Here is a 14968-nt window from a genome sequence, read left to right as displayed (position 1 = left end):
TTTAATTCACATTCTTTTTATCCTGTCTTATCTTCGTTGTCTACTTCTTAAGTCCGTTTCTGTTGGGATAACACAGTATATAATACAGAAGCAACAAACTTTTCCTCATCAGGGAAAAAATCTCTAAGATGTTCCCTTTAGTCTCTTCCAAAAAAAGCATTTATCTGTTCTACAGAGTACAAATCATCATCAACTTTATAGAGATCTGACAAATCTGACAAACTCTCATCATCCTTCATATCATCCTAACTCTGTGTCATGATATAAACAACATCATCCTCCTCCTCCTCCAAAATCATTCAGAGCCTAGTTTTTTCTCTCCTGGCTTCTGTTTCACCTCCACGTCTTTGTGGACCAATGTTTCTTCCATCTTACTAATCCCAGGTTCTACCAAGGTTTTCTTTTGCGAGCATGAGAGTCTTTAATGTCCATACTGCAGACATTCAAAACATTGCAAACTCTCCGTACTAGAAAAAATCATGAACAAGCTATCGCCATCATTCACTCTAAACGATACATCCAATAATTAATCCAGAGAATTCAGAAACAAATAATTGTCTCCTAAAATACATCACGTTTAAGCGCAAGATTTTTACATCCTAAAGAAACACTTTGCCCACGCACGTTCTCTCACTATGACTTAATTTTCAATGAACGGAGGGACAGTTGAAATAATCACTTTTGTTGCAGCTGCAAACAGCGGAGTAATGGTAATGAAAATGTATTTCACTCACAAACCATTTTCAATAACCTTCTTAACCAACACTTCCGTTTTAAGAAACATAAATACAGTTATAACTACAGCTACAGCTATTCATTCTCAAAGCCAGAACAATATTTTCATAGCCTATCTGCTCATCAACCACTAATAATACATCTTCAGCTGTTGCACCAGCCTCTGGCACATACCTGAAACCATGAAGGAGATATATTGGCGTCCTTCCACATGTGGATGCTATACGTAGGCAAACCGTGCAAAGCACGGCACACTACTAAATTGAACCCTATATTAATCTTTACACACAATAAACCATAAAAACCAACAAAAAAAGAAAAACACATACAGAAAAAAGAAAATAATAAAAAGCGCATGACAGCAAACCACTCTCACACACAAATCCTTCCCACTCCCAACATGCACTCTGACAGAGAGAGAGAGAGAGAGAGAGAGGAAGAGAGATCATTTAACTATTATCATGCAATATTTTATTGATCTGGTTTACCATGGGTTACATAATTTAAAATTTAATATGCTGTCATCATGCACTTAACTTTATCCAAATCTTCAGTTTCCATTTCATGCTTTATGTGAGCAATACATTCAAATTCAGCTATATGTAGCTCTTGCAATGTGATCTCATGAGAATACGTGTGTATTTTTACGTTAAGTGTGGTTCTACCACACGTACATTTACTTACGTTTCCATACACACAAAAACATACAACATTGACGTATTTATAGCACTAAACCGTACAAATACTTATTAACAGCTAAAAATGTAAATCATCTAACGTAAAGTGTGAATGTACAGTATATAATATGTTTTAATATAAAAATCGTTGCTATAATGATTTAAATCTGTTGTGTTCAATCGTCATGTCAATACATGTTTTTTGTTTAATTTATTTAAGCAGTTTACTCATCTACTAGGAAATAACATTTCTGTTCGTGCTGCAAACTCATTTCGGGGGATTACATAATGTTAAACGAGACTACACTTTAAACCTTAAAATGAATACAATTTCTGTAGTTGTTTAACCATTTTGTAATATTTTGCTGTGCGATTTTCTACTATGCAGTGACTGACAATACACCAAAGCACAACATAAAGTTACAAATCACATCCATTTTATTTGTGTGCTGTACTCCATATCTTTAGAATCCATATGTTTGCAAGAAACAGATCCAAATTCAGCCCTTTATCAATTGATCTTCATCTTTATTCTCAGCAACAGTGACTGTGACAGTCAAAGCCCGCGCTCGTTATGATTTGAATTTGAAAATAGCGCCAGTGCGAAACCCTCCAGAAATGTTACGACATGGTTTACGACACTGATATCGAACGCTCATTGGTTCTCAATAATGTTAATGTTATATTTTTACTAAAATTGTCATTTTCCTAAACATTTCTGTCCATTTTGTTTTATTATTTTAACATTCTGTATGAAATGGGTAGGTTTAGGTTCGGGGTGGGGTTTAGGGATCTTAAATTTATCTAAAAAATGATAAAAAGGGAAAATATACATATATTGTGACATGAAAGATTCGTAAATATAATAAGTTTTTCTTCTCTGTAACAATTTAAGTATTTTTACGTTGTGGTGTCATAATTACGTCAGTATTGCATGATTTAGCACCTTTCAAAACTTACAAAAATTTATGTTTTGTGTCTTTTAAAGTTATGTATTAATAACTATGTATTAACAATGAGACCAGGCTGTCTCTTTCCTCTGTAGCTATAGTAACAATTTCTAAATTAATGCTGTTTTAAGAAGTTTTACAACATGTTTAACGGCAGTGATATCAAACGCTCATTGGCTCTTGTGGGTTTCGTCAGATTGTGACATGCCATGTTTCTGGTGAATTGTGTTTGAATGATAAACGTGCGCCTTCACAGAGTGAATTGGGATAGTATTTTCAACATTAAACAACTTATATTATGGTTTGCTCCTCACAATAAACTATTATTCTGCTTGAGAGGATTGCATGCGACTGAAATGCATCGTCATTTGGACTACTGTGGTACTGCTTTTTAGCATTTCTGCAATAAATGAATTATTGTGATCAACTTTACACTTGCCCTGTCTGTCACGTTTCTCTTATAGGCTGTAAAGTGTATAAATGTTTAGTGTTCTTTGCAAATATTTTACATTGTATATATATATTCTGGTTTTTTTTTATTTAAGGCTGAGAATTGGTACCATTGCTAAAACCTATTCAGGCCCAGTGCAGAGACTTAGGCCAGTTATGGCCCATGTGTGGCCCTTGTTTTTAATCCAGATCTGGGCCACTCCAGGGTCGTCATTCTTTGCGGTATTTGGGCAGAGGGAAAAGGGTTTGTGTGGCCAAAGAAAAAAATATGTTTATGGGGGTAGGTGTTGCTGTATTATTGCTAAGGTGGCGTTGGCGCAGTGGATAAGACACATGCCTTTGGTGTGAGAGACACGGGTTCAAAACCACTGTAAGACACCAATGTGTCCCTGAGCAAGACACTTAACCCATAGTTGCTCCAGAGGCGTGCGACCTCTGACATATATAGAAATTGTAAGTCGCTTTGGATAAAAGCGTCAGCTAAATGAATAAATGTAATGTAAATGTAAGGTTTTTAATATGTTGCTATGTGTTATATTGTATAATATGTAGTTGCTAAGGTATTCTGGTGGTTTAAATTATTATAGTTGTTCTAAGGTGTTGCTAGGTGTTTGCTGTAGTATCTATGTTGCTATACGGTTGCTATGTTGATGCTATATGGTTGTTTGTTTGTTAGAATGCTGCTATGTGATATATTAATTATTCTGTGTGGTTTTTATATGTGTGCTAGGTTGTTACCAAGTGAAAACGTTTAGTCTGAACACTTAGAAAATAAATCGCACAAGCCTTTTCAAAAAAAAAAAAAACCTAATCACATGCACATTTAGTGTCATCTAACTTGTAACTACATCTTCTTCTCTGGCTCTCACTATTAGATACATTAGTATTCAAGGTCATCTGTAACTAACAGATTGTATCTCATTCCCCCGAGACGGTTAATGAGTTCTCACTCTAGATGTGCCGTCTTATAAATGTAATTGATGCAGTCCTCTTTCAGGGAGCATGTGTTAACATTAGCTTGACATGTTACCTGTCCTGTGCAGTCCTTGTTTGCTGTGATGAGACAAAGCTATGGCGTTTATTATATCTCTTGTCAGCAGTCAGCTCATTTAGGAATTCAACGTCCACCTTTACCCATGAACCACTGCTGCCCTGTGTCCTTTGCTAGATAGTATGTTGACAGATGATTAGAAATGTCCTTGCATGTGAATCACAAATGCTGATAGTGCTTCACCATGCAAAACTTGCTCCCAGGATGCTGGGCCGGTTGCCAAGCTGTTGCTATGTGGTTGCAAAAAAATTATTAATGTTGGTGAGGGTGTTCTGTGTTGTAGCGTTATATTGAATGATTGCACTCTATTGGTTTATTGGTTAAAATTAACAATGAAGATGTTTGAAATGTACATCTAATTCATGGAATGAATTATATATATATATATATATATATATATATATATATATATATATATATATATATATGTATATGTATATGTATATGTATGTATGTATATATATATATATATATATATATATATATATATATATATATATATCCAGTGCAGACCAAAAGTTTGGACACACCTTCTCATTCAAAGAGTTTTCTTTATTTTCATGACTATGAAAATTGTAGATTCACACTGAAGGCATCAAAACTATGAATTAACACATGTAGAATTATATATGGAATTATATACATAACAAAAAAGTGTGAAACAACAGAAAATATGTCATATTCTAGGTTCTTCAAAGTAGCCACCTTTTGCTATTATTACTGCTTTGCACACTCTTGGCATTCTCTTGATGAGCTTCAAGAGGTAGTCACCTGAAACGGCCTTCCAACAGTCTTGAAGGAGTTCCCCGAGAGATGCTTAGCACTTGTTGGCCCTTTTGCCTTCTGTCTGCGGTCCAGCTCACCCCTAAACCAACTCGACTGGGTTCAGGTCCGGTGACTGTGGAGGCCAGGTCATCTGGCGCAGCACCCCATCACTCTCCTTCTTGGTCAAATAGCCCTTGATGCCTTCAGTGTGACTCTACAATTTTCATAGTCATGAAAATAAAGAAAACTCTTTGAATGAGAAGGTGTGTCCAAACTTTTGGTCTGTACTGCATATATATTATATAATATTTTTTATATTATTTTAAAAACTTTTTTTTTTTTTAAAAAAACAAAAAACATTTATATTCAATTATCATACATAATATTTGAATGATAATATTTTAGTAATACTACCATGATAATCAATATTTAAACTTAAATGCCAGCAACAATATCCCACTATGAACCATCTATATATTGACATTTTATATTTATATATATATATATATATAAAATATGTCATAAGATATAAAAGAAAATGTAATTTTATAAAATATATATTATTGATATGAAAATCTATATATTAAAAATACAAATAATATCCCTCTAAATAATGGTTAGAGAATCGGACTCGCAATCGAAAGGTTGTGAGTTCGAGTCTCGGTCCGGCAGGACTTGTAGGTGGAGGGTGTGCATGTACAGCGCTCTCTCCACCTTCAATACCACGACTTAGGTGCCCTTGAGCAAGGCACTGAACCCCTAACTGCTCCACGGGTGCCGCATACTTGGCTGTATGTCACGTCCCTTTTCCCTTTTTATTTTTTTTAAAGGGGACCTATTATGCAAAATTCACTTTCATATGTTGCTTGGACATAAATGTGTGTTGGCAGTGTGTGTACACAACCACCCTATAATGATAAAAACCCACTCACTCTTTTTTTTTTGTATCACCATAAGAAAAAAGCCTCCCAACTACCTGTTTTAAGCTTTGCTGATAATGTGACATCACATTAGCCACAGGCCTCGGCCATGAAAGTTGACAGACACTGCTGCTCTAACTTACAACCGCCGTGGGGTGCGTTTCCCAAAACCATAGTTGATTTGGGAAACGCACCCCTGAGCGAGTTCACAGTGAGTTGAACACAGTCCGCCATTGCTGCACTGTCAAGAATGTTTACCAAGCACTTTAGGTGTTCTGTAGCTGGATGTATGAATCACATAGCTCTCTCCATTTACTCCTGAAATCTGAGCCACTAAAGACGAGGTGGATTAACTTTGGTTTTGAAGAAGACGCTCCTTCAACTCTACTGAAATTCGTTTATGTATGTGTGAATCATTTACACCGGACTGCTATGTAAATGAGGGTCAGTAGCTTTTGCACAAAACCTTTCTCCTGAAGGATGGAGCATTGCCAACTCTACATGATCCAACTACACCTCCAGAAGAAGAAAGTATCACGTGTTAGTTTTCCAAATTGCCTTTCTGAAAGAACTTCTTAGCACTCTGTAAGGCTAATGTTGCAAAAGCTACCATTGTCTGTCTGTTTTAACTACACGTGCTACCAGAATGATCGTGAATAGTAGAAAGTGGGAGTTAAAATTACATATGAAAGCAATGTGAAGTCGAGTCATAATCACAAGTGGGACTTATAAAGTTTGTAATAGATATGCGATGGCACCGTGAGTTATTTTTTTATTGCGCCGTGCTCCTGTCTGTGTAATCCATAAAGTGCATTTTTTATTCACAGTAAAATCAGATGACTGACCTTTAAACCAAGTGCATTTTCTGTAAAGATAACAGGCTTTTACTAATAGTGGAGTGTTTATTTGCAAAGGCTAGAACTGGAATTGCCGGAGCTTTAGCTCATGAAGTTCGGCCAATTTCCCCGTAGCACGAGCACATTTACATTTAAAGGGAAGGCACAAACATGATGTGTTTTAGCACATACCCTTAAAGTGGTAATTTTTACAAGCTATACAAAATGATCTGTAAAGTATTTTGAGTTAAAACTTCACATACAAATTCTGGGGACATCAGAGACTTATTTTACATTTTGTGAAAAGGGGCATAATAGGTCCCCTTTAATACCTATGGTAACCTTTTATATGTTTCAGATGCAATAAATCTCACAAATGGTGATGTTCAGTTCAGAAGAGAATATATAAATAAATAAATGAATAAGCATTGAGATTTATTGACATCCATGGACAGGACAAAAAGTTAAAGGAGACGGTGACATCTTACCCTGGCCGACTAAAATAAAGTAGCTTCCTCAGTCAGGTTTGACAGAATAATGAGGCTGCTCACAAAACCAAAGGGTCAATGATGAAGCCCACCGTACTTTAACCTCTGTTCCACTGCATGAACTCTGTGCTGTCACTCGCTTCGTCTGGAGTTTTTGTGTTAGACTGGTCTGTCAGTCTCAGTTTGATATGAGCACTGGACACCAATGTCAGTCTTAAATCATCTCTTTACTTCCATCTGAGGCTAGCCTTCTCTCAATGCCTGTCTGACCAACCCCGCGGCTATTTTTAGCTGCATCACTGCACCTCCAAAATGAGCACCAGCCTTTGCTTTCTAGATTAGATGGCCTAATGCAGTCTCCTCTTTTCAAAATTTGGGAAAGGGGGGCGATCAATTCCTCTTCTATATTACACAATCATCCAATTAACTTGAACTAACTTTGTGGTCTCATGACTTTGCTTCTTATGACACATATAATTTCCTCTAACCCTATCATTGTCTCTGTTAATTTCCCTCTCCCTCACTGGATGATTATTATAAATATATAAATATATATATATATTTTTTTTTTTTTTTTTTTTAAGCTCAGAGATAATCCCTGAAACCACCATTTTTCTGGGTACCTAGCAGGGTTAATCTCAGAATTATGATGTAAAGTGTCTGTGATCTCAACTGTCATTCTCCTGTTGTTACAAGTGTAAACGTATGATTAACTTTCATCTGACTTACCAATGTAAACACATAAGAATTATGAAAGCCAGGTGGAGGTGGGACTGCATGACAAGACAAATTAGATTTTTCTTGCCAGTGTGTGCCCTTTGTCGCGTTCTTGCTACAGGTCAAATGCATCATTCTGTTGTTTATCTTAGAGGTTTGGCGGCTTGCATCTGGACACTGTCCAAAAGTATGAGCTTTTTGTTCTTGTTAGAAAGTAAACTGGCAAAAGGAACACACACACAAACACACACACACACACATATATATATATATATATATATATATATATATATATATATATATATATATATATATATATATATATATATATATAGCATATAATATATGCTATTTTACATATGTTTATATATACTCCACAAGACAAAATAATAACTGAATTCAAAATAATTACCCCATTCAGAAGTTTACATACCCTTAAATCTTAATACTGTGTGTCATTTCCTGGATGATCCACGACTGTTTTATGATAGTTGTTCATGAGTCCCTTGTTGGTCCTGAGCAGTTCAACTGCCTGTTGTTCTTCAAAAAACTCATCCAGTTCCTTCCAACATATTAATTCTTTGGTTTTCCAGCATCTTCTGCATTTCTGAACCCTTTCCAACAATGACTGTATGATTTTGAGATCCATATTTTCATGCTGAGGACAAGAGAGGGACTCCTACATAATTGCAAAAGGTGAAAACATTTACTGATGCTCAAGAAGACAACATAATGCATTGAGAGCCGGGGGATGTAAACCTTTTGAATTGCTTGATCAACGGTAAATTGTCCTTATTTTTGTCTTCTGGGAAACATGTATGTATTTATACAGCGTCTAAAGTGCAGTACTAAAAAAACCAGTACTAATAAAAAATAACATGCAATTTTCATTTGTAGTGCACAACGTACTCGGTTACTAACATAACCTCGGTTCTCTCTAGAAGAGGGAACGAGTACTGCGTCTTAGCTAAGACGCTACAGGAAAAGTCTCTTTTCACGAAATACTGAAGCAAAAAATGATCCTTAATTTTGAATTTTTGTAAAGCGCATTTGCAGCAGTACACAGCCATAGTCGAGATGGCTCGCTTGCTCATTGGCTGCTTCTGCGGCAAGTGCACAGCCTATCGAGCGCAGGCTGATGCCATATCAGACCAATAAGGGCGCTTCGCACGTGCGCGCAGGGATCACACACCAATAAACCTGAAGCAACGCCCAGGATTTACAGTGCACAGTCACCCGAGGGACTCACAGAGAGCCCAGGACAGGAGAGGAGGGAAGCCCTCCGTCCCATATCTAGCAGCACCTGTAGATGCGGCAATACAATCATCACACAGTCGAGGCAAGGCCTGACCAATGTGGCAATGCGGGTCTTACGCAATACTGCCCATATAACAGTCGGCAGCGCATAACGCTCACAAACTCAGAATTCCCATCAGGGCCCTGATTCGGCTATACCGACAGCAGCCTTGCTTGCAAGGCGGGAACCTCCAGGTTATAGAACCTGATAAATGCAGACGGCGAGGCCCAACCTGCCGCCATACATATATCCTGCAAGGAGATTCCAGTAGACCACGCCCACGACGAGGCGACGCCCCTTGTGGAGTGTGCTCTGACGCCCAGTGGGCACTGAAGGCCCCTGGAAGCATAAGCTAACGCTATGGCGTCAACTATCCATCTGGATAGAGTCTGTCTCGAAACAGCCATTCCCTTGGAACGTCCACTGAATTAGAAAAACAGCTGCTCAGTCTGTCGAAAGACAGCGGAGCGAGACACATAAGCTCTTAAAACCCTAACAGGGCAAAGAAACTCGAGTCTCCATCCTCTCCTGACACCGACAGGGCAGACAGAGCAATAACCTGAGCCCGAAACGGCGTGTTGAGGGACTTCGGCACATAACCATACCTAGGTTTGAGTATGACCCTTGAGTCATTAGGCCCAAACTTCAAGCACGACAGGCTCACCGAGAGCGCGTGCAGGTCAACCACATGCTTCACTGAAGCGAGAGCCAACAAGAATACTGTCTTGAACCACAGATGCTGGAGGCTAATCAATTGGATAGGCTCAGAAGGGGGACCCTTCATGGCCTCCAAAACCGCCGCGAGGTCCCATATAGGGACTGACGGAGGTCTTGGAGGATTCAGCCTCCTAGCTCCTCTAAGAAAGCGGATGACCAAATCGTTCCTTCCTATTGACTGACCGAGCGCTGTTCAGAAAACGATGTGATGGCCGCCACATAAACTTCGAGCGTGGATGGCGCTCTGCCCTTATCCAACAGCTACTGTAGGAAGGAGAGAACCTCCGTCACCTCACAACTAAGGGGTGAACATCCCCGAGCCGTGGACCAGCTGGAGAACACCGACCACTTCGAGGCATACAGCCGTCGTGTCGACGGAGCTCTAGCCTGAGTGATGGTATTTAGCACTCCCACTGAGAGATCAGCGGGTAACCGTTGAGCGCCCACACATGGAGGGACCACAACTCCGGTTGAGGGTGCCAAAGCAAGCCCCTGGCCTGCGAGAGGAGGTCCCTCCTCAACGGCACTGGCCACGGGGCGATGTCTGCTAACTGCATCAAATCTGGGAACCATGGTTGGTTCTTCCAAAAAGGTGCTACAAGCAGTATTGAACATCTCGTTTCTCTCACCCGTTCTTTCACCTACGGAAGGAGGGAGACGGGAGGGAAAGCATAAAGCGGGCAGCACAGCCATCTCCGTGACAGCGCGCTTTCGTCCTTGGAAAAGAACGCGGGGCAGTGAGCGTTTTCGTGGGACGCGAAGAGGTCCACCTCCGCCCTGCCAAATCTCTCCCACAACAGCCGGACTGTTTGCGGGTGTAGAGACCATTTGCCCGTGGGAATGTTGCTTCTGGACAGCCTGTCTGGACCCAGATTCTGTAGCCCAGGCCCATGCACTGCCCTCGGCGAACGCACGTTGCGCTGAGCCCAAACCAGGAGGCATTCCGCCAGCCTGTACAGGTTTCGGGACCCGAGACCGCCCTGGCGATTTATGTAGGACACCACAGACATGTTGTCCGAACGGACTAAGACGTGGTGGCCCTTGATTTGGGGAAAAAAGCGCATCAGCGCGTTCTCCACTGCCAGCTTTTCCAGACAGTTGATATGATAGAGCTTTTCCCGTTCTGACCACAGGCCAAAGGACGATCTGCCCTCGAACAGCGCTCCCCATCCCGAAGTGGAGGCGTCCGTCGACACCATCTTCACATTTGAGGAAGTCCCCAGGCTTACACCTGATACCAGCCGTTTGCTGTCCAGGGTTTCAGGGCTGTGACACAGCCCTGATTGACCTTGAGACGCAGTCGGCCAGACACCCACGCTCTGCGCGGCACCCGCACCTTCAGCCAGAGCTGCAGGGGGCGCATGCGGAGCAGGCCCAGCTGCAGAACCGGAGATGCTGAGGCCATGAGACCCAGCACCTTCTGACAGTGCTTGAGCGAAACGGTCGCGCCGCAGCGGAGAGAACTCGCTGCGCGCTGAATGCCCAACATGGAACACGAGTTCAGAACTATACCCAAAAACAGAATCGTCTGACTGGGGTTCAGCGAACTCTTCGCCCAATTGACACTGAGACCGAGCTTCTCGAGGTGATCGAGTAAAACGGCCCTGTGCTCCACGAGCTTCGCTCGTGATCGAGCAATAATCAGCCAGGCGTCTAAAAAATGCCTCTGAGAGGAGCGAGCGCTGCATCCATGCACCTCGTAAACGTACGAGGAGCCACGGACAAGCCGAATGGCAGGACTGTAAACTGGTATGCCTGGCCCTCGAAGGCGAATCTCAAATATCGCCTGTGACTTGACGCTATCTGTATTTGTAAAATGCGCGTCCTTCTGATCTATTGACATGAACCAGCCCCCTCTGCGAATCTGCGCGAGGAGCTTCCTGGTCGTAAGCATTCTGAAAACTGCGTTTCATCAATGCCTTGTTCAGCTATCTTAGATCCAGTATGGGCCTTTATAATGCCTAGCACCCAATCCGAAACCCCTGGAAGCGCTGACCATGCATCTGCATGAATGGCTAAGGGCTGGATGCGAAGCGCACTCTGTTGACTGGGCAACGGCGGCGCTTGGGTGCACTGCACCATGGGCGTTACGCCTGTGGCATTTGAGGCGGGGAGCGCGCTGATCACAGCGGGCAGATCGCTCGTCCTCGACCCCATCCCGGTGCTTAACCGATTGGGGGAGGGCTGAGCGGGTCCCGTGGGACTCGTGATGTCTGCGAGTAACTGTGGGCTGCAATGCACATTTACCACTTTCGACTTGCTGTCTGCCTGGGCAGAGCGTACGTGCACGGGTTTCGTTTTTACAGAAACCACGCGCCGTGTGTGACATAGTGTATGTGGGCACTGAGGAGTGGGCACGTTTACTATGTGGCGCGCGTGACCGATCTGAGTCGATCTTATGTGCGCGAGCCCTGTGTGCAGGGCTGTGCTCACATGTGGAGATGGGCACTGAGTAGTGGGCATCGTCACTACATTTATAGCACCATCGGCCGTGGCCGGACGAACGTGCACGGGTTTCGTTTTTACAGAAACCACATGACGCGCGTGACATTGTGATTGTGGGCACTGATGAGTGGGCACGTTTACTATGTAGTGCGCGCGATCGACTTGAGTCGCTTTTATGAGCGCGAGCCCTTTGTGAAGGGCTGTGCTTACATGTGGAGATGGGCACTGAGCAGTGGGGCATCGTCACTACATTTATAGCACCATCGGCCGTGGCCGGGACACCAGAAATTACACCTTTTCGGGAAATATCTGGGTAGCCGTGATAACGGTTTCTGTGTGCAGGCAAGCGGGCAACCGTACAGGCTTCCTCATTGCAAAAGACGCTTAAACAGTCACAATCCCTGGAACTGAAACAGCGGCGCACTTAGGTGAGAATTCAGCCGCGGCGACTCGTACACCGGCGCTTTCCTAGGATGGCTTCGGGGCTCCCGGCCTCACCGTAATCCTCTGCTGCGGTCCCCGCGGCGAGGGGCGACGGCCGGTAGAGCGAGAACGGGGGTCTCGAGCTGTGTTGCTTAAGCTGTTGTGATAACGGCTTTTGTGTGCAGGCAAGCGGGCAACTGTGCAGGCTTGCGCGTTGCAGAAAACGCTGAGACAGTCACAATTCCTGAAACTGAAACAGCGGCGCGCTTGGGTGAGAGCTCGGCCACAGCGGAACTCGTACACCTGCGCTTCGATGAAGCAGCCATCGTGAGTAGTGCAGACGCAGCGTCATGCAGCAGGCTTTAGATGGCAACACCGCTTCCGTCCGCCGTCCAGCAGAGGGCGGACAAAGGTGCGTCGCTATCGCCTGTTCCACCGGCGGAAGTGACTGGTAGTTCCTGTTTGTAGCATCATCCAGTGTGGAGAATGCTAGTGAGACAGACGAACGAGTTCGTGCTGAATATGGAGCGTTCCAAGCCTTTGCCACCTCTTCGTGAAGCTCAGGAAGAAATGAAGCGGGGAACCGAAAGGAACGCTCATCCGAAAGGAACATACCATCCAGCCGGGAACGAGAGGGGGGCGCTGGTGCAGACCACTCGAGGCCGAGACTCATCGCGGCCAGCGCGAGCACTCGCCCCGGCTCCTTCTCGATGTCAGCTCGTCTGCTGGGCTTCTGAGCAGAAGGCGCAAGATCCTCGGAGCTCGCCCAGCCCTCACTGTCCGAAGCTAGCAGAGAGCGCGTGTCCTCTTCCCCCGACGCGGCTCTGAGATCGACTTCCTCGGACAACGCGGCGGCAAATAGCGGTGACTGCCCATCGGGAAGCGATGCAGGGGAGGCCGGTGAAGCAGGGTGAACCGGCGAGTTCGGTTGAGCTGAAGACGGTTCCGGAATCCGCTGCAAACGGCGCTTTTACGGCGCCTTCAGCGCAGCGGAGAATGCACGCTCAGAGAAAAAGGCCAGGCGAGTCCTCAGAGTCACCATGGCAGCAGCTCGCAGTGAGGGCATCCGCCGTCAGCGAGCGCGAGCGCTGCATGATCTTCACCCAGGCAGGAGACACAGATGACGTACCGGTCTCCCTCGCTGAGTGGGGCTCTGACGAGCCGCAGGAAGGCATCTTAAAAAAGACGCAGGCTCTTTTACGAGTGTGTGTCGCAGGGCGAACACACACACACGCATAAAGAACAGGTGGATATAACAGAATTTAAAGGATATAGGCGCCGGACAGCGCAGCAGGAATGGCAGTGGAAGGTGGCGAAGGCCAGCAGCTTCAGAATGGCTCGTCCCGCTGATATGCCTCTCAGACGGCGCTTGGTTCCTCCGTGATCCAGCGATGCGTGAGCTTCGCTGAAGAGATGAAAAATCAGGTGAGTCAGCCTTTTCGAGCTCCTTTTATAAGGTTGGGCCACACCCGTTTTGGCGGGAAGAGGCGTGAAGGGCGCGAAGCGCCCTTATTAGTCTGATATGGCATCAGCCTGCGCTCAATAGGCTGTGCACTTGCCGCAGAAGCAGCCAATGAGCGAGCGAGCCGTCTCGCCTATGGCTGTGTACTGCTGCAAATGCGATTTACAAAAATTCAAAATTAAGGATAATTTTTTGCTTCAGTATTTCGTGAAAAGAGACTTTTCCCGTAGCGTCTTAGCTAAGACGCAGTACGAGAGAACTCTCGTAAGAGAACTGTATATACTGTATACTAATTTCACATTTCACCAGTAACAGCAGAGTGTGAAGGTTGAATTAGAAGAGCAATACATAACCTATTGTAATGCACACATTGGGTGATATATCAGATAATGGGAGATATATCAGAGTTTAAAAGAGAACAAATTGTTGGTGCGCATCTAGTTAGCGCATCTGTGACCAGGAATGCAAGTCTTTGTGGTGTATCGAGAGCCACAGTATCTAGGGTAATGTCAGCATACCACCATGAAGGACAAACCGCATCCAACAGGAGTAACTGTCGACACAAGAGAATGCTGTCTGAAAGGGATGTCTTGGTGCTAACCCAGATTGAATAAAAAAAAAAATTATAAAACCACAGCTGCCTAACTCACTGCAGAATTAAATATGCACCTCAGCTCTCCTCTTTCCACCAAAACTGTTCGTCAGGAGCTCCACAGGGTCAATATACATGTCTGTTGAAACTGGTCACTCGTGCCAATGCCAAACGTCGGTTTCAATGGTGCTAGCAGCGAAAATCTTGGGCGGTGTATTGTTCTCGGATGAGTCCACCATCACAGTCTTTCCCACATACGGGAGAGTTGTGGTGTGGAGAAGCCCCAAATAAGATTACCATCCAGACTGTTGCATCCCCAGAGTGAAGCATGGGGGTGGATCAGTGATGGTTTGGGCTGCAATATCATGGCTTTCCCTAGGCCCAATAATTGTGCTAGATGGGCGCGTCACTGCCAAAGACTACCAAACCATTGGTCCAATGGT

The sequence above is a fragment of the Carassius carassius genome, chromosome 6, assembly GCF_963082965.1.
Source record: "Carassius carassius chromosome 6, fCarCar2.1, whole genome shotgun sequence".
NCBI lineage: Eukaryota > Metazoa > Chordata > Actinopteri > Cypriniformes > Cyprinidae > Carassius > Carassius carassius.
Note: the sequence above shows the minus strand (reverse complement) of the source record.